Source organism: Rhinolophus ferrumequinum, chromosome 12 (genome assembly GCF_004115265.2).
Source record: "Rhinolophus ferrumequinum isolate MPI-CBG mRhiFer1 chromosome 12, mRhiFer1_v1.p, whole genome shotgun sequence".
In the NCBI taxonomy this organism is placed as follows: Eukaryota; Metazoa; Chordata; class Mammalia; order Chiroptera; family Rhinolophidae; genus Rhinolophus; species Rhinolophus ferrumequinum.
The window spans coordinates 38,588,018-38,615,467 of NC_046295.1; the positions used below are offsets into that span (position 1 = coordinate 38,588,018).

Here is a 27,450-nt window from a genome sequence, read left to right on the forward strand (position 1 = left end):
TGGGGGTGGGATCCAGAAATCTGTATTTTATGAAGCCCCACTGGTGATTCTGATATACCCTAAAGTTTAAGAACCACCAACCTAGAGTCCCATGTATTTCCCCACTATATTGTCTTGCCTCTTTTTCCTTATTTCTTTGCTTGGAAGAATGGCTTTGTTTTTCCCCCAGTAACCTCACTGTCAGCTCACTGTGCAGCCTCACTCATATCTTTCTCAAGCCGCATTTTTATTACACACACCCTTCTCATTTCCTTTACAGCATTCATGGCACCTGACTGAGCAAGCACAGGACCCCACCTGGCTTCAGCTTTGCCCTATCTTGCCTCATATATAATATCTTCCTTTGACAATTTAAGGCATTGAAGACACTGACTTCCAACCCCCCTTTCTAAACCTTGGGGTGCACATGTACATGTGGACACATACCCCCCCCCCCACACACACACGGTATACTTCAAGCTGAGATTCCCAGACAAAGAAGTACAAACATCCAGTGGCCTTGGGAAAGTTTCATTTCGCCTTGAACTGTATTTCTTCAAAGTTAAGCAAGGCTGGGGAGATTTTTGAACATGGATCTGCTGATAACTGGCACCTCCTTCAAACTATAATCTCATTCAAGGTTAGATGATGCTGAAGTCAAACCAGAAATGCTCCCATGATACTCTGCCCTTAGTCAGAGGTTTCAGGGTGGCAAACTCCTCTTGCTGACTCTGCCTCTTTCTATATGTGCAGAAAGTCCAGGTTGCCAAGCAAACGTGTGTGTACTTTGTACGACAGTTTGATCCTAACTACAAAAGATTTTTTTTTATGTTATTTGGACTACATTTGAAAAATGAATTTATTCCAATATCTTTAGCTTCATAAATAATGCATGATGATTGTTGAAGGATTAGCATTTTGGAGTTCAAAATACATAAAGTTTCCTTGGATGGCTGAGCCATCATAGTTAAATAGAATACGGGGAAATACAAGGTTGACAAGGAAAACTTAGGGTTTTCCTAAAACTTTAGGGTTCCTTAGTTATTTCTTTTTCTTCAGTTACATTACGTTAAGCTTCCCAGATTGTTACTTCAGTGCCACCTTTTACAAGAATATTCCATAAATAAATTTTAGGTTATTTCCCTGGCTGTCTCTAATGGTCAGTGCTTGCTCGTGGGGTTGTAAGCTAACGGGAGTGGCAGTTGGTATATTGAGATGCATAGGATACATTTATATCTTTCATTCTCATTTCTAAATGGATTCTCACTGGATTAGAGCTCCTAGCCGTGAGTTCTCTTGAGTCAACTTTATTATTAAAAGAGGAATTACAGTTTCACCATACAGTGACCTTGGAAGAAGTATCAAAGGAGCTGAATTTCAAATTCTCAAATTTCAAATATATTCTTGATATATTCTGCTTAATAGTTCCTTTGCCTTCTTATCTCCACCGCTTTTCCTGAGTAATAGTATAGCACTCTACAGATAAAACTCAATAATGGGGAGTGACTCAAAAGTCTGGTTATTTTTATTAGTGAACTATTTTAGGGGTGAACTCTACATTTGACATCCTCGTGCTCCACAGCAGTGTAAATAAGTCTGAATTGTTTTTCTTCTTGGGTTCAAAAGAATATTTTGGAGATGGCTGGCAACAAACAGAATTAGTACAACAGTGCTGTTAATTTTCATGTTGAATAACTTTAGAGGGAATGATGGCATCTTATACTTAACAATAAGCATACAAGGATTTGTAAAAGTTGGCAAAGTGTAATAAAAACACATTTAGAAAATTGTGCTATGATTTAATGTTCTGGCTATACAGCTGATTTACTTTTTTTTTTCCTAAATATTTAAAATAAAATTTAAAGCACAGTTGATCTTGGCTTGGATAAGCAGCCTGTGTATTAACTGGGGATTTAGTTACTATCCAAAGGCTGATTTACTTCTGACAGTGAGACACCCAAATAGCCCCCTTGGAAGTTTCCAAAGAGGTTCACTAATCTTTTTAAATCCCTCTTCTGCCCCTTCTCATGGGCCTCTCTGCCTTCTCTAATTGTGTGCTAATTTACCACATAGAATCCTTATTTTGTGGAATTGCTACTTCAGTGTACGGGGAAAACAAAACTGAATGTAACTATTGATTTTGAAAATCTTGAGTTTTTCATATTAGATTTTTAAATTTCTATTTTAGTAATTTCTCTGGTTTAATGCTTAAATGTAAGTTATTCAATGCCCTTTTTTAAATATCCCACTTGTTAAACTCATGCTAACCCTCAGAAATATTGAGTCAGTGATCTACCATTCCCCATTCAAAATTTCTACAAAGCAGAAACATAAATGTCTTCATTGTTATTACAAACAAACAAAACTAATGAGAACAACATAATCTCTGTTATCTAAGAGCAGATAAAATAGCTTCACCACTTTAATTAACCTCTCTGGCTTTGCCTCTTGCCACGTGACCCTTCATTAGCAGCCCCGAGAACAAATTATGCACCAAAATTCCAAGTGAGAATGAATTGTTGGCCTACTCAGTATCCCCTATGAGAAATCTTATACAAGAGCTTTTGTTTCAGAACTGAGTGCCAGGAAAAATTTGCTTCCCCCAAGCAGTGGTATGTTTTCTCCTTCTGGACAATGAGAAGAATGTAATTGAACATATTTTCATTTGTGCTTTGGCTGCCAGGAAGCTCAGAGCCAAACTTGTAGCCCAACTTTTATGTCTGTGTAAGATTTTATGGCTCACATATCTGGGTTCTTCCTTTCTTCTTGATATTGACCTTTAATCCTGACTTAAATTTACCAAATATGCCGCTATAAAACAATTGTAAAAGTGTCTATAGGCTGCCTGAAATTATTATGGAATAAAGTAGGATGTAAATAAACCAATAAGTCAGTTGTTTGAAAAACCAGTACGTTTTTGCAGGGAGATAACTTTGTGAGTGGTCGTTAGGTTCCTAGTCCAACCCACAGAAGCTGATTCCATTTCATTGTATGGTTCATTTGCCATATGCCTGACAGATGTGCTCCTGGAAGAGAGGTTTACAAATCTGAACAGGGCTCAGTCTCTCAAGAGCCTTGAAGGCTAAGGAGGAGAGACAAATACAAATAGTGCAAGACAAATGAAATAGGTATTAAATAGCAATAAAAGCTACTTGATGGAGGGGTGTAGTAGAAGGAACAATTCATTCTGCAAGGGCTGAAAAGATACAGAGGTTTTTCAAAGGCAAAAAACTGAGGGGAGGTCATTTGAAGCCAAGGAGGCTGCGTGAAGAAAGCATAATGTCAGTACATTGCTGGGAGAAATGACAAAACATTGTTGTCAGTGTTGCTGCAGAGCATTATTAATAAAGTAGTAGATTATCGTTAATAGGGCTCCTTGAGGAAGACAGGCTTATATAGAGGTGCGTAGGGTGATTTTTTAAAGGGGCTTCTGGGAATTTCACCAAACTAGTCTTTATCACATTTCAATTTAAAAATTGTAGTTCTTTTTCTTGATAGAGGATTATCACTGGGACTTCTCCAATGTCTATCCATCACGATTGGGGCTGTTTCTCAACTGACAGTCATAATGAAGAGAGGAAGTAAAAGAGGGAAGGAGAAGACAATGCAAGAAGAAAAGAGAAGCAAAAAGTGATGATAGAGATTAACGGTATTTTCCTAAGATAGAGAGAGGGCATGATGATAAAGAACATATGGAAGTCCTCAAGATGAAGAGTTTCTCTGGATTGGAAATGACTGAAATAGAGAAGCATGAAGTGAATATGGCATATGGTAACTTCTTGGGAAAGATGTCAATGGAGAAGGTATTGGCTCAGATTGATCTGCTGTCGGGATAGAATGTGGTGGTGATTTGACAAAAACACAGTTCGATACAATTAACCATCAAGCATCATGATGTGTGTGTATAGGGCTGGGGAGATGGGTGTGCAGTGGTTGGGGCATAGGTAGATGCACACTGGGGCTTGCCCATATTAATGTTGGACTTCCACTGACCATGTCACCACCCTGATCTGTGTATCTCTGGTAGTTAATTTACAACATCAAGAAGAACGGCTTGAGCAGCACCAGAGGGAAATCTCATAAACAGCAGTTGCAGAGATTCCTACTGGCTATGTGCTTTTGGATATAATTTACCCAAGGACTAATTTTGACATGCACTAATGTATACAGTTCCTCTGGAAGGACACAGAAGAAACTAATAACAGTAGCTGGCCCTAGGAGGGAATATTAGGGATCAGAAGGAGGAAGGAGACTTAACTTTTCACTGTATTTCTTCTCCAAATAGACAGTCTTAACTTGAGTTACTTATACTCACTCTTGTCCAGTGGCTTGAACTCAGTTTCCATCTCTCTCCAAGATTCAGGACAAAGGGAATCCCTATGTGAACATCAGATTTTCTAAGTCCTGTTCTATGTAGATGTATCTCAGATTCCCCCACAACCTGAGTCAGAGCAGCAGCTGGCCTTGGAGTCAAGTTTTTAAAAAGAATTCTTTAGACAGATGACTAAGAAAAACTCCCTCCTTCTGCATGGAGGTAGCATAGTAAGCAGAGTGGAATGGACCTCATTACCACTTATCCCTGTGGTTGGGTACCGTTGTGCAATCTGCACACGGTATAATCATTTGTGGTGGCCCTGAACTGGGTCACCTTGCTAGGAGAGACTGTGAGTTTTAGCCACCTGATGCACCTTTCTGTTGGTACATCACTAACAGAAAAGTCAAGCTTTAAGGAGATCATTGCACCTGTCCTACTTTCCCCCCTGCCCTCAGAGTCTTCAGGGTGACAGAGTCGAAGGAACTAACTGTAATTCAATATTTCAGATAATATGAGTGCTATAGAAAAGTGTCTGTGAAGGGCTTTGAAAGTGGAAGAGAAAACAACTCATTCTTCTTGCTGATGGTTTTATCAGTTGGAATCGTCTAGGTCAGTGGTTCTTAACTGGGGCTACTTCTAAGGGACATTTGGCAAAGTTTGGAGACACTTTTGGTTGACTCAACTAGGGGTGGTGGTGCTATTGACATCTAGTGGGTGGAGGCCAGGGTGCTGTTGAACATCCTACAATGCACGGGACAGTATGTCCAACAAAGAATTATCTAGCCCCAAGTGTCTGTAGTATTGCCACTGAGAAACCTGGTCATATGCTGGTAACAAATTATTTTTAAAAATCTCAGTGGCTTAACCCAACAGATAATTATTTTTCTTTCATGCTGTATGTCCAGCACGGGTTGGCAATCTGCCCTGCTTTTCCTAATCCCATCAGGGAGTCTAGCTGATTGAAGATTAATTTCCAGGTGGGCTTCCACCATCACTGTGACAGGGGAAGGGAACTTGGTGGATTGCACAGTAGATTTTTAATCTTCTGCCCAGGATCGGCATATATCCCCTTCCAGTCATACATATTCCATTGGCCATAATCTATCATATGACCATGCCTAAATTCAAAGCAGGTGGGAACTGCATTTCTGTCGTGTACCCCAAAGGCGGAGGGAATGGAAATAATTGTGACCTACCCTCAGGACTGTCATTCTAATGGTAGTGGTGATTGTGGGAGTGGTGTGAGGATTTAAGAAAGCCTTCTGTTCTTGTTACCTTTTGCTGCATAACAAACCACCCCAAACTTAAAGGCTGAGGAGAGCAACAATCATTTGATTTGCTCATGAAGATGAAATTTGGATAGGGTTGGATGGGAACAGCTCATTTCTACACCACGTCATGTCAGCTGGCGCAGCTCAAAAACTGGGGACCAGAATCATCTGAGAGAGCTTGATCACTCACATGTCTGGCAGTTGATTCTGGCTATGGACTGTGACTGTCGGCTAGACCACCTGCACATGGCCTCTACATGTGGCTGTTTGGCTTCCTCACAGCATGGTGGCTAGGTTCCAATGCAGAAAGTAAATACTGCCCGTTTCTTAAAGCCTGAATCTAGAAACTGGCATGGCATCACCTCTACCATATTCTATTCATTCAGGAGTTATAAAGCCCAAATTTAAGGGGAGGGAACATACCAGTAGACTATGTTTCAAAAGGAGGAAGGTCAAAGAATCTGGAGGTCATGTTTTAAAATGCTTCCCAGGTTGGTGACAAGGTGGGAGAAATGGCAAGATTTCTCTAGGTGAAATTGGGGAATGAGCCTTCTAGACAAAGTAAACAGCATGAACCAAGGTGTATCGGAGCTGAATTCATCTCATTTCCCTAGCCAGTCCTGCCTCACAGCTACTTACTTCTAGTGCCGACATAAACCTTATAAAAATGTTTTGATCCAACTATAAAATATAGATTCAATACACTGTTTCATGAATGTGAACTGCAATCTGGATTTATTCCGATTTGTCTAAAATTACACATGAATAAATAAATAAATAAATAAAATTATACATGATTCATTCTAATGCAAACAAATGAAATGATTAAGAAAAACTGCTACCAATTTTATTCTGTCAAGTGTTTGTTTCTGTCAGAATATTTTAGTTTACCTCAGTTTGCGGAATTGGTAGGTTAGTGGTATTCACTCCGCTTTGGATTCATTTTGCTATGAAAAGTCATGGTTGAATTTAGACTTCAAAGCAGGCAGGACTTGGCCTGAAGCACTCTCTTCAGGGTCAGATGCAGTAAGGATTGTGGAATAGCATAAATGGGCCATGCTTTTTCTGATTTTGAGAAGAGGATTTTTACCACTATCCAAATGTGTTCCTATCTTTTTTGGAGTAAATCCTACTAACAGAATTGGCTGTGGGTCACAGAAGCATAGAATTTTAGAGCTGAAAGCATCTTTCAACGTCATCTAAATTAAACTTCCTCATTTTGCATATGAGAAAACCGAGACTCGAAGAGGCAAAATGATCTCCTGGAGTTCTAACTCAGTCTTACGTAGAAAGAGGAAGGACAGCTGGTACCAGAGGAGGGGATCCCCTGGCGAATTAGAACTACCAGGGGTGGAATGGTTCCCTGTGTATGCGCTGAGGGAGAAGCAGCTTCTTAGCTTCTGCTACAACGGCTTCTCTTGTGACCTGTGTCGCAGCCCCTGGCTGCATCTACTCCACGTCCCCAGGCTGGACCATTCCATCTGGCTCCTGATTATGCACCAGCAGCTGCCTTTCCCCCCACCCTTTGTTCTCACTCTTTCAGATTCAAGGGAGAATTGCTCCATTGATAGCATTTGAATTCAGCTCATGAAAAATTCTGTAACAAGTATACTTGACCGTTTGATCTCTGGCTTCTCCCACACATTTGCCCTTTATACCCTGAGAATCATAAGCTTCATTTCCTTGGAGCAGATTGCAATTTCAATGGAAAGGAAGTAGCTGTGTAGTCTTCAAGCTGAGCTCAGTTCTAATAAGAACCAAGCAAAACTTAATCCTTACCTACTGTGGAAACTCAGGCACTCAATTAGGCAGTAGAAATCTCTCCTCCAGAACAGCTTGATGGTTAATGATGTTGGAAAATCTCTAACCTAGGTTCAAATTCCAGCTACACTATTTACTAGCTGTGTGATCTGGGCAAGATGCTTAAACTCTAGACTCAGTTTTCCCCTCCATAAATTGGAATGCTAATCAGTGCCCACCTCAAAAAAGTTGTTCAAAAAATATTTGTTACCGTGACTTGTGTATCAAACTCTTCCAGTTTACGATCCATTGAGGAAGATGGAGAAGAATTAAATAATCACAAGTAAATATAAAATTATAAATAAAGAAATCTCTAAGTCGTTAAGTCCATAAATCAGTACTTCCTGGGCAAACTGGGATATCTGGATCCTCCCCAGCCCACCCTTCCCATGACAAAGAAGGTTGGGAAAGTCTTCCCTGGGGGAAAGGAAGATGAAATTGAGATCTACAGAATGAGTGAGGATTACTAGGTGAAAAGGGTAAGACAGAGCAACTTAGGCCAAGAGAACAAGCAGCACGTGCAAAACTCCAAAAGAAGAGGAAGCAAGGAGTCTGCAAAGATTGAAGACCAGTGTGGTTGGTAGAAGCCCCAACGGGGTATGGCTTTAAGTGCAGGGGCACCAATCACTTACCTGCCTCATAGGTATTAGGAATGTGGGCTCGATTCTGGCTGGGTTTACGTAGGGGAATTACAAGAGCAGATTTCTGGCTGGATTTACGTAGGGGAATTACAAGAGCAGATTAGCATTTTAAAAAAAATCAGTGTAGCTGCAGGTTAGAATGGATTGATGTTGAGTTCTCAGTGCAGCTTTTAAACAACACCAAAGCCTGGGCCCCAACCCCAGAGATTCAGATTCAGTTGGTTTAGAGTGGATCCCAGTAGATTGTAATATCTGCCGGGGTTGAGATTCACCCTAGAAGGAGGCTTTAGTGGATGCGGAGAAGAACGATTGTGAAGTCAGTGCAGGTAGTTCAGGTAAGAAATGATGAAATAGGTTCATGGCAACAGCAGAGAGGCTTCGGGTATAGGGCAGTGGGTCTCAAACTGGTGGATTTCCAATTCCCTGGAGGGCTTGTTAACATGCAGATTTCTGGTCTCTTTTGATTCAGTAGGTCTGGAGCAGGGCCTGAGAATCTGCATTTCTGACAAGTTCCCTGGAGATGCTAATGTTGCTAGTTTGTAGACCACACTTGGAGAATCACTCTTCTAGAGAAAAGCTGTCAGATTTGGTAGATGAAATCAACAGGATTTGGTGCTAGATTGTCTGTGCAGCTAAGGATGAATTGAAGGAGGATTCAAGGACTCTTTTTTCAATTTTCCAAATTTTGCAGCTGAATGTATGAGTTGTGTGTCATCGATACTCAGGTAGCAGCAGATCAGACCGGAGAAGATCATGAATTCAGTGCTGCACTTGTATTATAAGGTGCCTTTGAAACAACTAAGTGGAAAGATCAAGTAGGGCCATATATGCAACTTGGAAATGAAGGTGATTAGAGATATAAATTTGGGGGCCATTTGTGTAGTTGGTCATTGAAGCCTGAGATTTCTCAATGGTATCACACAGTTCTCTTTTCTTTTGCTCTTATCCTCGGTTTCAAAGCTCTGGCTTCGCCTTCTTTTGGCCTTTCTAAAGTGCCATAATCCTTCCAGCCTCAGTGCCTTCTTGCTTGCTGTTCCACCTCTTTGGGGAAATGTTTCCCTTCCTCCCTCCATATTTAGCTCTTTTTGCACTTTTGGATTCTGCCCCTCAGGTTTGGTCATGTGTAGTGTTAGCACCAGGTACCTTTGTTTTCTTCAGTAGCACAAATCAGAGTTGGTGATTATGTTTATTTGTGTAATCATTTGCTAAATGGCCATCTTCCCAACTAGATTCCAACAGAACGCCATTGCATCTAAGGGACGGTTTAGCTCAATAATAAACCCTCTGAGAGAGTTGAGTGTCCAGGGCTCAATTATGGAGATGGTGGTTGTTAAGACAGTGGTAATGTCTCAAGAAGGGGCGGGGGGCGGGGAGGAGCAGTTACCGGTATCTCTGTGAAGCAGTTGTTGGTGTTTATTCAGTAATGCGATTCAATTTTGTAGGACTCCGGGTGTGTGACCCAGCAACAGCGCCATCTGGTGGAAACAAGTGATGCAACAACGATGATTTCAGACTAGCCTCAGGGCTGTTTAAACAAATGTTGCTCTGGGAGAAAAAGACTCATTTTTTGTTTTTCTTTTTTTACAGTTAAAAAATACAAATAAAATGTGTCAGAGGGAAGATAAACTCTCTTTTTGAGAGAGCTAGTTGGAAAAATTGGGTATTTATTGAAAATAGTGTTGAGTTTTCAAAGAAGAGAGGTACTGTAATTAAGAGGGCTTGATTGGAAGGACATGTGGAAATACAGAAGTTAGAGATCTCCATCCAGAGCCAGCATCACAGAAAAACAGGAACAATATAGTTGGGCTTCTCTGATTGATTTGCATTTTGGAACTGACTGGTGAATGAGGATATGGCTGCTTGTCTTGTAACCCCTGGAGGGCAGGCCCAGACCTGTTACTTTCTCTCCACAGTTGTTCCACCATTAGGGGCCTTCCTCCTGCAGGGCATGGTGATGGCCCGGGCTGCACAATCTGACAGAGCCCAGGTATGAGAATGTACTCATATTTTTTCTTTGTTTCTGATTTCTCTCATCATGGAGATGAAATGTGACTTTTTAATTCTGTGATAGAAAACTAAAACTGTGACTATATCCCACAATTTATGTAATTGATTTCATGTGCTATCATGTCTATTTCATATTATATCACATTTTTCTAACTAATATTTTTTTCCCTGGGGAAAATGCTGGGGAATTTTGAAATGGTTTGGGGACATGGTACAACATTGGTAGGAGAAGGATATGCTCTCTAGTCCACTTCCAGTCCCACCGCCATGTGCAGCTCTCCTCTGTTTCGAATTCAGCTATACTTGCTGCTACCAGGAGACTTACTGAAGGACTTGAAGCCAAATGGATTGATTTTGGTCAATCATTTCCCTGGATATGATGTCCCTATTGGATAGAGCTTTTGTACCCAGCTACTTCATAGACCACTGCCCAGCCTGCATACTGTCTGCTCAAAGGTCTGGGGCCCTCTCTTATTCCATTCAGATATGACCATTGTTGAAAGTCACGTAATACAGTATGTCATCTGTGTACCAGTTAATTGGTTTTGATTCCAAAAAGCTTAAATTATAAAGGAGTTGATTTCTTATATAATTGGAAAGTCTACCATTAGAATGGCCTTCAGATGAGGGTTGTTCCAGTGCTTGGATGATGCCAAAAAATCTATTTGTTTTTGTACTTTGGTGTCCACAGTGTTGGGTGAAGCCAACACTGTGGACAACCCAAACGTTGTCTTCTCTTGCTTTAGGCTTTGTTTCCATCAGGATAAACTAGATTATGCTGTGGTAATGTTATATATTGAATGCTTATGTTCCCCCCCCAAAAAAAAAATTTATATGTAGAAGCCCTAACCCCCAATGTGATGATGTGAGGAGGTGGGCCTTTGGGAGGTAACTAGAGATTAGATGACGTCATGACGGTAGAACCCCATGATGGGATTAGTGTTCTTATAAGAAGAGGAGGAGCCACCAGAGCTTCCTCTGTCATGTGAGGGCATAGCAAGAAAGCTTCCTCTCTCTCTGCAAGCCTAGAAGAGGGTTCTCACCAGACCCTGAATCTGTCAGTACCTTGATCTTGGACTTTCCAGCCTCTAGGACTATGACAAAGTTTGGCAAGCCACCCCATCTATGGTATTTTGTTCTGGCAGCCTGAGCAGACTAATAGGGAAATTGGTACCATAAAGTGAGGGGCTGCTGTAACAAGTATCATAAAATGTGGGAGTGGCTTTGGAACCGGGTAATGGGTAGAAAATGGAAGAGTTTTCAGTTGCATGCTAGAAAAGTCAAGATTACCATGAAGGGCTGTTAAAGGTAATTCTGGCAGGAACTCAGAAAGAAAAGAAGAGAACGATAGAGAAAACTTCCATCTTCTTAGAAAACACCTAAAAAATCATGAACAGAATGTTGGTAGAAATGTGTATGGTAAGGGCTATTCTGATGAAGTCTCAGACTGAAATACGGAACATATTTAACCGAGGAGATGTCTAAGCAAAGTGTTGGTTCTTCCTGCATGCTTATAGTAAAATGCAAGAAGAGAGAAATAAATTGTAGGGGCAATTGTTAAGCATGAAGGAACCAGAATTTAAAGATTTGGAAAATTCTCAGCTTATCCATATTATAGAGAAAGGCAAGGATATGGTAGAACTGCTTTTTAGGGAATCAGTATGGTGAGAACCACATACCTAGTCAACCACCCCAGCAGAAACACTGCCAGTTTGAACTGAAGGGGATAGTTGCTGAATTTCTTAGATCCTATAGGACTGGACCGTGATGTTATTTGGCTGTGAAAATATGCTCCAGTGTAAAAAATAAGGAAAGAATCATCTCAAAGGTTCTTCGAGATCATCAGGGCTGCCTGCCTCCTCAGTTCTCTTCCCTTCCTTTCAGGCATTATATTCCCTTCGCTGTAATATGCTCTCCTATGAACGAAAGGGATAATATTCAGTCATTACAGGACACTAATCCCACTGAGGAGTTACTGCTCCACCTGTCTACCACTCTTCATTCTACTGTCTACGTGGAAAAGGACCTTTGATAGCTGCTCACGGAGCTGTCCTTCTCTTCCTTTCTTTTTCTGCAGCTGGGAGCAGCATCAACAGTTGTTCTTCCAGTGCTACCCCTAGGATCTTCTGGTGAGGGTGGGATTGTCAATCCACACACTTCTTTTTGAGCCACAGACCGGGGGTCCACCCCCGTGGAGTCACTGTTCTCCTACTGATGCCCTTCCCTAGGCTTCTCTCCTTCTCTCCCTTTGCCTGAGGCAGCAGTTCTTTCTCCACATCTTCTTTCCAGGGCTCTGAGATGCTGATGACTCAAAGCTAATGCTTATAATTGTCTCTTTTTAAAGCCCCGTCACCCCAGAACCTGGGTGATAGTTTTTCCAGTCCAGTGACTGAATGTCCTTGTTTTCTGGCATGTGGAAGGCCAGTGAAAGAGTGGATGCAGGAATTTTCAGGTGTCTCTTAAGTGTCTCACGTTCTGGATTTGCCTGTTTCCTTGAGGTGGTGTTTAACTTGTTCCTCCAGCTTCCATTTTCTTTTTCAACTGGAATTGGCTCTAAAAGCTTGATCCAGTTCGAGTATTGCAAGAATATGATGTTATGTACTTCACATTGCATCACTTTGGGAGGCACATCAGATCTACTGTAATGACACAGCTATGATTCACCACCTGATCTATCCATTTCCTTATCAACCTTTTATCTAATGGTTACTACCTTAGCTTGAAACACTTATTCTACAAACATTTATCAGAGTCTCTATTGAGCACCTTTTATTTGCAAGAGGTAGGCAAAACAAACCAGTTGCTAATGAGTATAAAGACTGTTCATATATCCGCAGCCTGTTAGTAACCCCCGGCCCCCTAAATTTGGGGTTTCTATTTTTGAAGCCAATTTTCTAGCCAGGGAAAGATATGAATGGAAAAATACAGTGGGAGCCTGGAGGTTCCCTAATGTCTAATTAATCCTATTACCTTTCCTTCCTTCACCTCGCCTCTTCCTTATTCCATTCCTTTCCGTTCTGTCTCCCATTTTCCAATTATTTTGTCCTCACAGTGTGCCAATTATATTGAGGATGAGTGTTAGAGGTGTGGTGCACTGAATTAGTCTTGTTTGTGTAAGATGGTGATTCACGATGGAGCCAGCTGGATAGCAGATCGTACAACAACCTAATCTTGCGAAAGAGAAAACTGATGTACAAAAACCTTGTTTTTTATTCAAGCTTACACAGTGAGTAACCCCAATAATTAAAGACTTTTTTATTGAAAGCACCCAGTACCATACCTTTTGACAAGCAAGCAGCGGGGACTTTTTTAAGTAGAAAGTTAGTCAAAGGCACACAGTGTAAATCTACACCAAAGTACACCTGATGAGAAATTGTATACACTGTCCCCTCTGGAAACTGTTATGTGATGTATTTAAATAGTTGCTTTGGGCAGCTTAAAATAGAGTTGTACGTCATTAAGCCTCCTTCATAGAATTTAAATGTTAAGAGCTTTCATTCCACCTTGAAGAAAATACATAGCTAACTAGAGAAATAAAAGTTTAAAAAGTAGGAGAGAAGAGCAAAGGAAAAAAAACCACTGGAGTCTCTGGAAAAAAGTGTATGAGACACTTGATTGTCAGTGGCTTATACATATGTACAGTGAAAATCTCATTTTAGGATAGTGTGGAAGGTACATCAGTCACCAGCAACCTCGTAAATATTTGAGGATTTGAATTTCACAAATTGAAATACAGTCTGCTCGGGGCTTTGCTGCTCATGTTACAGAGCTGTGGCAACTATCGTGAGATCGCCCTGCGGGACACTTCTCAGATGACGAGATGTAGCACTCCTAATAAGAAAAGTTGATTAGAGAAGACTTTCCAATGCTGCCTCTTTTGAGAAGCACATTTTACATGTGAAATGGACCAAAGTTCCAGCCACTGAGTTTTTTCCTGCACAGAATAGAAAGAATGACACAGTGCTGTTCACATGGGGCAGGAAAAGTGTTTTTGCCAAGCGGGTCCGCGGGACACAGGGGCTGCAGGCCTCACAGTAGAGCAGATTGGCTCAGATTTCCTCAGCTTTGTGGAGCCGCAGTGCTCTGTGACAGATTTCAGTTTCTGGAAGAGGAAGGGCCACCTTGAGGGCACCTGCTGTTCACCCTGTATTAGAATAAGATTGAAAACTGGTAGTAACCATGTGTAGCAACTGGCACGGAGTGAGCCTCACGTGTCAGCCCCAGGAAAGGGCCACATCTACCAAGCTTTCCATCGTGTGGCTCTGAGTATGAATAAAAGTTAGTGCTTATTAGGGACAGGTAGAGACTTGGTAATGATAAGTCTTATAAGTCCCTGGCCCAGATACAGGCGCCTCTGTGCCCTTGACGTTATTAGGAGCTGTGTTGTGTGTGTTCTGTTTGGCTCTCTCTCTCTCTCTCTTTTTTTTTTTTTGTAATTTTTTTTTTTTTTTGTAATTTTTTTTTTTTTTTTTGGAGTGCATTGCTCACAGTGGCCCGTGCGGGGATCCACGGTAACCTTGGTGTTAGTAGCACCACACTCTAACCAACTGAGCTAACCGGCCACCCTGTTTGATTATCTTAGTACAGAACAATGGTATTAATAATAAAACCAGATGTCAGCACAGACCCTCTGGTTTCTGCCTTCCCCAAGATTTCCGCATCTTCCCAGGGATTCGTGTTAGTTCAGGGCTGGCTCCTACTTCTTGCTTGTGGGAGAAGTCATTCCATATTTCTAGCCTCTCATCTCCCATGCAGGTTCCCTTCTCCTTACCCCATGCTGAACCGAACACTGTAGTCATCCCCTTTTCTTTGAATTGCAATGAAAAAAATACCCTCATGTAACAATCTTTACTGCACATTGGAGAGCTCAGATGGTGGTTTATATCCTAGCAGAGCAAACATCTTAAATGAAACACTGAAAAAAAAAATCCTCAGCCACCACAGCATTGCTTTTTTGTTATCTTTTTTGCTCCTTCCTTTACTTCTATAGCCTCCTCCTCACATATGGAATAGACCCTATCCTCAATCCTTGAGGACTGTCCTATATGTCCAAAGACAAATGAACATTTCTGCGAAACCATCTTCTGTGAAACCAATGTCCTTGCTCTGCTAAAGCATCTTCTCTAGATCTCCGGCTTCCTCACCCACCAGTCTCTGCAATTGAAACAGGGCAGCATAGAGATTTATTTTCCCAGTGACGTGAATTATATCCTCTCCCTGTTCTTCCAACATAGGAGGCAGGTTTGATTATGGTCAGTTTTGATTAAAAAGCAAGGTGTTCTTTTTTTCTGCAATTCTAGAACAATAATGTAATGGGGCATTATAAGGTACTGGTTGTTCCCTGCTTCATAATGTTTTCTGTTATTACTTATATCTTTTTCCACCCCCAGAAGTTGATGAAGGGTGTAGCAAATACAGTGGACACAGCCTTGATAATAAAATTACTAAATTCTCCAAGGCCCAGGGACTGGCTTGGGGCCAGGAGATTCCTAATCCTTGCCTTCCTACTGCTTGTTAGACCAAACTGGTTTCCCAGTTTTTAACAGTGAGCAAATACTGAAAGAGGACTGGCAGGGAGGAAGAAGATGCCTTTTGGGAGAAAGCAGAATTCATATTGTGGAAACTATTTCTTCCTACTCTTTTTTCCATGGAAGGGAAGGATTTTGGGCTTGTTCCTTTCCTTTTCCTGTACATTTGGGGATATCATCATCATTTGTTCCCTCCTCTCCACTTGGTTAGGTGCTGACAATGATTTCTTGTCTTATAGTTGCTTCCCATTGGACCGGCAGAGTTTGATACTAATTGGGCTAAGAGAAAGTGATAGGAGAGACATGGCTTAACTAGGAGAGAGAATACCTGGGTACCCCTGCATTTCTCATCTATTTGCAAAGATACTTGGTTCCCCTCCATTAGGTGGATGCCAAAGAAGATGGATGGGACAAAAGCCTTCTCCAAGACGGGCTGACTAGTGGGTCAGTGCATCCCAGTTTCAAAAAGTCTGTAGATTGAATTTGCAAGGGAAGGGCTGGGGAAATGGGTACAAAGGGGCCAAGTTGAAGCTGTATTTTCCAAACCATAGACTATGCAGAGACCCCCCCTTCAGGACACTCCAATGAACCAACAAATGCACAGCCAATCCTTGGACATCTGCCATGTAGAAGAGACCACTGACCTTGCCATGTTGGTATTAGAGAAGCACCAACAATCACCAGAAACGGATATCAGAATTGCCATTTCCTCAAATAAGACACTGTTGCTCCCCTCATCATCCATTGCCTGAAATTTTGGGGATAGGCACAAGTTGGAGAATTAGAGAGGAGAAAGGGAGAAGGTATGTTGGACCATATCTCTATAAGGATCTACTTTCTTTATAGAGAAAGCAGACCATGCCTTCAGTGATATATGACAAACAGTCCATACGTGCTCATGAGACTAAGTTTAAATTTTCAGAAATTTGGCCAGTTGTTCATTGGTAGCTTGAGTCAGCCATCGTAGGAGTAGTTAAAATAGCACTCAACACATAGGGGAAATCAGAAAATGTTACAAATTTAGGCCTTTTGATTTTCTCTCCTATGAAGAGCTGGTTCCCCAGCACGCCTCTGCCTTCCCCGTGCCCTGCATCCCCCAAGCAGGTACACTCTGGGACAACCAGAGCCTGAAGTAGTAACTTGTCTCTTTTACTAACCAAAGGGGACTAAAAAATTTTAACACTAGACTGAAACATAATTAGGAATCCTTCTCCCCAGCAAGAAAAAGGAGATCAACAAAACAAAATTGTGCCAGTTATTAGAAAAACAAAATACTATTCTCTATTTCTACCCCAATGGGTTACTATTCCTCTGTAGGGGAGGAAAAGTAATTTCCCCTTTATACTTCTGAGTTCTGAGACCCCTACAATAACAGACAGATTAACAAAAGAAAAACAAACAGAAATTCATTAACCTGTATACCTCATATACATGGAAAATACCCAGGGAAAAATGAGTAACTCCCCAAAGTAGCTTAGAATTCAGTCTTAAATAGTATCTTGATAGGGAAAGGGAGGGAGGATGCATACCTCTTAGGGGAGATTTTAGGAAATGATTTTAGGAAAGGTGAATGTGTCCTTAGAGGATTGGGTCTTTAGCTGGGAGGTATAATAATTTGTGACAAAGTTTGTCTGGGTATAGTGTTAACTTCTCATCTTCTCTCCCGGGATAAGAGTCAATCTTCTCTGGTTGATGAAATTCCTGGGGAGGGGATTTATGACAATTGAACTTCTTTTAGAGGATCTGACTTTAGATAGCCAGGTGAGTTCAGAGAAAGGCTCTCCCTGTGTTTGCTGTTTCTCAAGTGCCTATAGCTCAAAATAATCAATATACTGAAGTAGCATATTTTGGGGTGGCATGTCCTGAACTCTGGCAGTCATATTTTGTGGTGACATATTCTTCTATTTTTCACCTCTGTTATGGGTTGAATTTCATATTCTCCCCCAAAAGATATGTTGAAGTCTTAACTCTACCTCAGAATATGATCTTATTTGGAAACATGATCTTTATAGAGATATGACCCTAACCCAATATGGCTGGTATCTTTATAAAGAGGGGACTTTGGACACAGAGACAGACACACACACACAGAGGCAAGGTGATTTGAAGACATACAGGGAGAAGATAGCCATATGATTAGAATAATGCATCTAAAACCAAGAAACCAATGATTGCTGGCAACCACCAGAAGCTAGAAGAGACAAGGAAGGAATCTTCTCAAGAAACATCAGAGAAAGCATGATCCTGCCAACACCTTGATTTTGGACTTTTAGCCTCCAGAACTGAGAAATTAAATTTCGATTGTTTTAAGCCAGTTTTTGATACTTGTCATGGCAGCCCTTGGAAACTAATACAGCCTCCAATATCCAGTTGCAATAACTGCCATTTATTGATTATTTACAATGTGTGAGGTTTGTACAATACCTTGTTTTATTTATATTACCTAAATTATTTTTTATGGACGTTCTACAAAGATGAGAAAACTAAAGCTTCCACTGGTCATTGCAAAAGAGCATCACGGAAGTTTCAGAGGAAGGAAGAGCCTCAGACATCTCAGAATCAACAGGAAACTATCAATAGATTTCTCAGGCAGACTATAAGGAGCTCGGTACTTAACAGAGGGAGTTATTGTCATTCTATCCAGACTCATCCATTACTCCAACTTACTTAAAAACTGGAAATGTATCTTTTGTCCTAAGGAACATGGCAGTAGACAGGGACACGTTAATGAGCATCCAAACAAATAGGATATTCTCAAACAGTTTGTGATTAATTCAAGATATTGTACCTCTTAAGCATTGAGTGCTCCAGGGAAGGATAGCTGGCTGGGTATCCCAGTTACCCTGGGCCAGATGCTTTAGGCTGAATGATTTAGCAAGAATACAATACCAGGGACACAGTGCAGAGCCAAGTTGAGAAGGGAAAGTATTCTAAAATGCCAGTCTGAGAGGTAGTGAAATGGCAGCAGGGCTGTGGATGAGCAAATAATTATCATGATTCTGGAGCCAGGAGGATTACTCAGTAGGCCTAAACATGTGGGATCAGCTGCTTTTAAACTGCTACACCCAGTTTATTTTGCAGCTTTGACTTAAGTCTTGAAGCTCATGTCTTAGGGGCTGGGATAAAAACTGGGGGTTTCCATCCAATATCAACTGACGTCGTAACTTTGGGGGTCAGAATATTGTAAATGAAATCAGAGTTTTAGAGGATATCAGAAGATGGCAACAGATGGGATGTTCTGTCTTGGAGAGTGTGTCTGCTAGAATGAGGAGGACTCTAGAACCTTGGAAGCCATGGAGTTTTTTTCTCAAATTGAAAGGTTCTGGTCTTTATGTGGGTAGAGAGAGGCTCCAGATGATCGTTGTGTTTTCCTGACTCATGCATAGATCTCACGTTTTAGACGCATGGAAAGTCTTTATTTGCTAAGTATCTCCTTCGTGCTGAGCTTTAGGCCAACTGCTGGGGACACAAAAATGAAAATGCATCTTACTGTCAGTGAAAGTTAAGTAAAAGTCTTGTTGAGAGACAGATGTTCAAACAACAATTAGATGTGATGTAAAAATTAGTACGAGAGATCAGCACACAGCGCTCAGGAAGCTGAGTGAGGAGGCACCAGGTTCTCAGTGGTGGGGAAGGGGCTGTCAGGAAGGCTCCATGGAGGAAGTGTAATTATGGAATTGGGGTCCATGAAATAGGTCAGCAGGCGCCACATTACAAAGGCTCTCAGGTGCAAGGCTGAAAGCCATTTAAGGGAGTCTTGTAAGCTATACGGTGACATGATTAAATGTGTACTTTAGAAAAATCTATGGCAGCAGTGTGGAGGGAGAAGTGACCAAAATATATAATTTGGTTTACTTTGTTCTAAATGGCAATTTTATCTTTAACTGTATATGTACCTTATTGACTATACTTAAGTAACCAAATACACAGATTTTGAAATCCTGTGTTACATGCCTGTATCTACCTTTGTCAGTGATTCAGCATGTGCCTATGCTCCAGTCTTACAGTTGTATAATATTATTTGTGGAAATGGTTAAGACTAATATGCTGTGTTCAAATGTACAATCTCATGATTATCACCAATACTGTAGGCTGTCTCTCTTTTAAATAAGTTTTTTCATCATATCTTTGGCTTTATAAAATACATTAACAGAATTTAATAATAGATTTCTTGGAATATGGTTGTATGGTATGAAGTATTCTATCCAGCGAAATCAAAAATACATGGTAAGAGTAATCCTACAGAAATCCCGCTGTTCTCAAGTCATTATTGGAATTCTTTTTCTAGTTATTTACAAAACAAAAAACAAGCATCCATATGCATTTAAATAGTCACAAAAAAACCAGAAGTCCTTAATGATGAATCCAGTAGAACTTATTTTCTGTTTTACCCTTGAACAACCCTTGAACAAACACAAAAAGACACTGGAGGCTTTGGCTAGAAATAAATGATAAAGATTTATTCAAAGGACTTAGGTTTGCAAACTGTAAACACAACTAGGCGATGCCCAGAGTGTTCTGAAGAAGAAAGAAAAGCTAAGAGTTCTTTTAGTGAACAGTACTTTCTTGAGAAGAATCACTCCTACGTTCTTAGCCTCTGAGAACTACGTTCTGAGCCTCTGAGGTTTGAGATGGTAATCCTCTAGATGACCAGTGGTCATCTGGGCACATGACCATTTTTTCCTTAGTCCTTCAGGGAGCAATCAGAGGGGGTTTGACCTACACCCAGGCACTGAAGCAGGACTGGAAGGATTAAAAGCCTAGTGAAAACAAGAACAGAATTGTTGCCTCATACCTCTATCTACTTGATTTTAGTCATTTAGCCGCTTGACTATAGTGACTCCATTTTATTTCTTCACTCTATTTCTCACCCTATATTCTGTGAGTGTTAAAACAGATTACTGGGTCCTAGCCCCAGAGTTTCTGATTCTGTTGGTCTGAATGAGGCCTGATAGTTTGTATTTCCGACAAGTTTCCCAGGTGATGCTGCAGCTGGTGGTCCAAGGACCACACAGGGAGAACCATTGCTCTGAAGTAGTAAAGGCTAATTTTTAGTGAGCACTTTCTATGTTCCAACTGTGTTCTGAATATCTTACTTGTATTTATTTAATCCTTATGGCAACACGAGAATGCAGGCATTTTTAGCATCACACGGAAGGGTAACAGAATGTGTCACCCTGAAATATGTATCTTGGACATAAGGATTATTTTGAGCTGATTATTTTGAAAAATTGCAGATATGAAAAGCTCTGCAAACACAGTAGAAGGTACCCTTTTGTAAGGAAAATGTACATTTGTAAAGGAGCTCTCTATTTGTAATGGTGTTTTTCTCTGTGTACTAGGAAGAGAAGGATGGCTCTAAATCACAAGAAACCCTTATCACTGGAGAAGGCACCAGACTTAAATCTTCATAACAACCTTACCCTTGTTTACTACACTTTTCCTGGCAACCTCCCCCAAACTGATCTCCTCCCACTTATCTTTCTGTTGTCTTTAGCTGAAGATGGTATTTAAGTGGGAGTTTTAAGCCTTCCTGAGAGTTACTCATTTTCCCTGGGTATCTCCCATGTATAAAAGAGGTATACACGTTAATAAACTTCTGTTTGTTTTTCTCTTATTAATCTGTCTTTTATTACAAAGGTCTCAGCTAGTAATCAGAAGGGTAGAGGAAAACTATTTCTCCTCTATGACATTGTTACATATGAAACTGAGACTTGAGAAATTAAGGTAACTCACTCAAGGTCACTCAACCAGTAAGTGATGGATTAGGGTTGATCCCGTCAGAACTGTATACACTATCGAATTGCTGTGATTTTCCTCTTAGTGAATTCCTGTCTCCCAACCATGCCACTAATCCAGACACTTTGGAACACTGGGAACATTTTATTAGGGTGTTTTGGGACTGATGTTACCTTATTCTAATACAAATGTCATTCTTTGTGAAAACATATTTTTAGGTAGAAATTTACTTCATCCCCAATGAACATTTCTGATTATAGAGAAATTGCCGTATCTGCGAACTCATGACAAAGATAAAGAGGATCTACTATTTAGTTCCTGTCTCTTAGTTTTGGGAGGTGGTGGGAGGAAGAATAAATTGCCACCCACTATAGATCATTTTATTTTCATTTTATTCAATGGCATTTATAGTACTGTAGATGGATGTGGTCTTGAGAGCTTTGTGGAGATTATTTCTTCAATAGTACAGATGGCTCTGCTGAATATTTAAGCCATCTTGGGGAACAAGAGTATGATCCTGCCTCAGGGGACCTTGGTCACGTAAATCACTTTGTTGCAAGTGCTGTGGCCTCTGGAAATCTAAAATGGACACATATTTTACTGGTTTATTAACTCATTGCTGGAGTCACTGAAGGCCCAAGCTACAACTTCACGCCTGACCACGCACCAGGGATTGTTTTTTATTGTTTATTTTACTGGCTTATTGCCTGTTCTCTCTCTACCCGTAACCATCTATATATAATGTTCAGCAAATTTATATCCTCTCTCTCTCTTTCTCTCTCTCTCTCCATCTTTCATGAATATGTTAGGTTAGAAAAATTTTTACATTCTGAAGCTTAGTATAAAGTATCTCCTCTGATCATGGCAATGTCATGTTTAGTTTTAAAGCTCTTGTCTTCTTAGGATATGACAAGGGCAAGGGCCCAACATCATTTGGTGATAAAGCTTTCTAAATTATAATCTCATTATTAAGGAGGAAATATTGATGCCCAATATGCTTTCGTTCAAATATGCAATCCTAGGATATAAGGTGCTATGGAAGACAGCGGAAGAAGTAAATCAAGAGTGAAGGAATGATGGCAAGATCTTTTGTTGCAGAGAGGATAAGGTTATCAGACTTGGTGATTGGGATATTTAACGCAATTTTAGTTAAGCGTTGAAACTCATGGGAAGCTGAGCAAGCAGTTAGGCCCCTGTTGTCTGATATTATGACATTGCGGTCGATTCAGTAATCAGGGAACTTCAAATTTTCTATCAATGTTTAGAAGCTTGAGGACATAAGCAGAGAAGTAGAGGGCAGGGAAGGTTGGGGGGCATGTCTGATTCTTGAGGTTGAAGGTTTGAATGGTAGGAAAGGGTGTAAGGATTGTAGTTGTTAGAAAAGACAGCATTGGTCTATCTGACTATGGGATTTTGTGTCAGAAGGGAGACAAATGAAGTCAGATGGCCAGAAGAGGATTTAGGACAGGATTTTCCTCTTCCCTTTTTCAACTGGGATCAGTGGGTCAGAGATAAGAACAAGCTGTACTGCTCTCAATACCTTCTCCCACTAAACATCATGGGAGCTTTGCTTTGATCAGTTTTAGATATTAGGTCTCTATGCTGGGGATTTCCCATTTGCCCCCCAGGTCCACTCTCCACCTTTCCACACTCTGCTCTGTGCCTCAGGAGGCTGACCTGTCAGGACCATTGTGTCAGTGGAATAGCTTGCCCTCCTGCTTCTGTTTGGGCTTGACCATTGGGGAACACTAGTGTGAGATTGGAGGAAAGGAGACTGTGAAGGAGGTATTCATTCCTCTGGCTCCCTTCCTACAGGGTCATTTTGGTCCTCTCCCTTCCATAATAATGCTCAGCTTTCTTAGCCCTTTGATCTTTATAGTCTGACACACCTTTGAAAATGGCTGCAAAAATTATTCCTCTTATGCTTTACTTTCTCAAATTACCCAAGTTGAATGTTCCATCTGGACCCTGTCTGACACAAGTTCTATATAAGATTTCATTATAAAAACTTGTCATTACTAAAAAAAAATAAATATTCGAAACCGGGAGACTAGGGCAGAGGTTGGCACACTTTTTTTCCCAAACAGTCAGATAGTAAATATTTTGGGTTTTATGGGTCATACAACCTTTGTCACCACTACTTGACTCTGCTGTTTTAATGACAAAGCAGCCATAGACGAGCAAATGAATGAGTGTGGCTGTTTTCCAGTAAAACTTTATTTACAAAGATAGGCAGTGGGTTTTTGTTTGTTTGTTTGTTTGTTTGTTTGGTCTACGCGTTGTAGTTTACTGAACCCTGATCTAGGACAAGCGGTCATCTGTTTAATCTATGAGAGTTGCTCTCAATCTGGGAAAATTTTGCCTCCTAGGGAATGTTTGGCAATATCTGGAAACATTTTTGATTATCACAACTGGAGGAGGGGTGTTACTGGATCTGGTGGGTAAAGTCCAGAGTACGATGCACAGAGTAGCTCTCCATAACAAAGAATTATTCTGCCTAAGAGATCAGTAGTGCCAAGGTTGATAAATCCTGGTCTGAAAGAGGTTAAGGAGATTGTCAGTTTATCCACCAGCTATTAGGACTGGCTGGTTTTTTCCCTCGCTCTAATTTTAACATCATTTTATAATACTTCTTAGAAAAGTGGGATATGATGCATTTATTAGGGAATGTGATAGTTTCCTCATCAATTTTTTTCATCCCTCAAATCATTAGTATATTAATCTACCTTAACTTACTTGTTTTGTTCCCTAAGTATCTTTTGGATGGATAGTGCTCATGCCTCTTAGCAACATTATGTCTGTCTAGTATCCTGAAGCTGTGTGTCTTCCTAGATTTCTTTGGCGTGTTCATTAAGATAACGGACTACTCATTGAAATAATTACATTTGGGCCAATGGAATAAATATGAATATGGTATAGGTGTGGGTGGTGGGTGCTGAAGGAGGGGGGATGAATAGCTGAACCTGAGAACATTAGAATATTAAAAGGGGGTATGGTTTTTGTGTGTGTGTGGGTGGGGGGGTGGAGGGATGGGTGGTGTGGGCTAGGTGGGTGGTGGGTTAGATGTAAGGTGTTGTTACAGGTCCAAAGTCCATGTGCCTGATGCTTCCAAATGCCAAAATTCAAAATGTCAGAGTTTGGAGTAAAGGTTTATCGATCAAGAAGGTGCCAACCGAGAAGATGGGAACCCTGGTGGTACCCCAAATCCATCTTAAGAAAGTACAGAGTTCAGGCTTCTTTTATGTCAAGGGAAGGGGAAATGGGAAGGGCTGTTTTTGTAAAACTAAAGCCGCAAGCAGAATCCCTCTAATGATTAGCACGTCTATATACAAGACTAAGCAGGCTTGAACAAGATGGAGTCAGAGAGACCAAGCATTTCACTCTGTTACAGTCCCAGGAGTTGGGAGAGACCGAGACATTTTATTAATGGTGAGAGGGAGGAAGAATGACAGCTGAGAAAAATGAATAGTTAGGAAAGTATGTTGGGGAATGTGCCCCTGAGCTAGGTCTTTTGACTGTAATCTTCTGGGGCTCCGTGTTTAAGACCGACTACCTTAAATTAACATTTCAGAAAGGGAAGGAGAGAAATGGATAGCTCCAACATGGGTTATTGTACTTTAAGTTTTAAATGAACCTGTGTATTATCATCCTAAAACTCTTGAAACAGAGCATAACTGAAACACTTGTATTCCCTGAACTGAACTGACATTTTTTTGACCAATGTTCTTTTTTAAGGTCAGGGGACCATGTCTTGCCCCACCCCTTCAAGCACACACATACTGTTAATTAGTGGACAAGCTGAAGAGAAGGGCACGTGAAGGTCTGTGTCTGGATGACATCATAATTTGATCAGCTGGACAGCCTGGCAGTAGCCTTGAAGAGATACTTAACTTTAGGAAATCGCTTCGTTATTGCAATCAAAGCTTAAGTTTAAAGGTCCATGAAGATGAGATAAACAGTCATAAAGGCCTTTTGAAATTCATACACAGTATATTAAATGGATTTAATCGCTGTCAGTTAAATATGGTGATGTTAAAGCAATGTCCCTACACTGGCAAAACTCAAATCATCAACTGCTTAATGGGAGACAAAATTTTGAGAACAGTGTATGTCGTGTGTTACTTATATGTGATTTTGGAGTCAGTTTTACAGGGTTTTCAAGGGAATAACTTCACTTTACTATTCTGCAGTGGAAAATAGTTCTCTACTGGTTCATCCTTCTTAAAATTAATTTTAGAGCTCATTTTTTTCTAGTGGACACTTTTATCATAAGTCTAACTTACATACTAACAATCTTTAAAGATCATTTTAGAATAATTATGATCCTGAATATCAGTGAAAGATGTGCAATTGAACCAAATTTAGCAAATGTATTAAATATACAATCTAGTCTTAATCCTAGCTAATATTATTTTCTGTATGCCAATATACTATACAGTTTATTTATATGGATTGCTATCTTAATTCTCCTGATAAACTGGAAGTATGGCAATTGTTGTCACCCTCATTTTCCAGATGAAAAAAACTGATGCATGAAGAGGTTACATAATTGGCTCAAAATCATGCTGTAAATGGCGCTATTGGAATTCGCACCCAGGAGTTTAATTTCCAAGCCTACACATAACCGCTCTCTTATGCTGCTTGCCTTTTCTGTATTTTTTTGGTGGCAAATATCAGAAGATAATTTTGAGGGCATTCTGGTATGTTAGATCTTAATAATCCAGGTAATAAAATTGTCTATAATACACACAAACTGTGTGATCTTGGAGAAATCATGTAACTTGCATCAGTAAAATGAGAAATTGTACTGAGTAATTTTTCAAATATATTTTCTACTCTACTATGGTGAGGCCAAGAGAGTGGGTAGCTTTTTAAAAACCGTATCCTTCGATCAAAGAGTCATCCTATTAAATTATTTGGAATAGACACTTCCCAGATTAGTAAAATGGAATCAGAAACTCCACAGCGAAAAAGGAGAATATTGCTTGAGTCATTCCTTTGTTATAAAAGGGATGTTTTGCTAGCATAGCAAATTCACAGAATTTTGGAATCTAGATCATGGCTAGGGCCCTTGATAGCTTCCTCATGTGAAATCCAGAGAAGTTCAGGGACATGTTCTAATTTACAAAGCGAGTGAATAGTAGAGCTGGGCTGCAATTATCTGGATTCAGATTCCATGGCTCTTCCAATGAGTCACAGCCACTTCTGCCGTCATTTCCCCAAGTCATGAAAAATTCATTGGCCCATTTTAGTCTGAGTGGTTTAGAGTAACGGAAAGATCGGGGTTTGAATCTCAGCTCTATTCTTACTAGACATGAAACGGTAGGGAAAGTTAAAATGAAACTATGTGTGTATTATATATGTGTGTATATTCATGTATATTCATATATAATAATTGGAATTTATGTATATATTATAATGTTTATGATCATCACACTGAACCTCAGAGCCTAGGGCTGACATACAATGGGGGTTGTGTCAGTACTAAACTATATGTTTGCAATTGTTGAATAAGAACATAAGCAGAAAGAGGTCAACCTATTTTGTAACTGAGGCCAAATGATGGAATGGGGCTTGTGTGCTGCAGTTTTCACAGTCATATGAATAAAGTCCAGTGATGAGAGAATCAAACCATGAAAAGGGCACAGGTGGATGGGTGAACCAGATTCCAAAGAACCTGTCCTCTCCTCCTCACAAGTCAGTATAATATTTATAATGAAAGGAATGGCTCCTCTTTATAAAGCCATTATCATCTATTAAGTTAAATTAGTGTTGTTGAATTCAACGTTATTAGCATTGTAGGTCTGTTTGCTTTGAGTTTGTAAAGTAGTTTAGTCATGTTATTATATAAGAACTACATCATAAGTAGTTTATGTCTCATTTTGTATTACATATTTAAGTAGCATTATTATAATAAACGAAACTAAGTAAAAAGTTAGAGAGAGAGAGGATTTTTTTCTTTAAGAACTGTTCATACATTTTCTTATGGGAATGAAAAATGCTTGATAGTCCAGGATGAGGACTCTTTTTCAGTGTTGGAGATTTTCTTAGACCCTCACATGATGGCAGGCAGCTTCATGTTTGAAATACGTTAACTGAGACCATACAGAATGGTAAGAATATTGTGAATTCAGTAACGTTCCAAAATAATTTCGTTCATCACAAAGGCA

At 40.3% G+C, this 27,450-nt stretch overlaps 1 protein-coding gene across 1 annotated transcript in view; it reads left to right on the forward strand.

Moving 5' to 3' along the window:
- The first annotated feature begins 9,924 nt into the window (after nt 1-9,924).
- TMC1 (transmembrane channel like 1) overlaps nt 9,925-27,450 on the forward strand; it is a 157,502-nt gene continuing 139,976 nt past the window's right edge. Inside the window, exon 1 of the mRNA XM_033122084.1 lies at nt 9,925-9,993. The gene's annotated coding sequence lies outside the window, so the exon portion shown is untranslated. The remainder of the gene's footprint in view (nt 9,994-27,450) is intronic.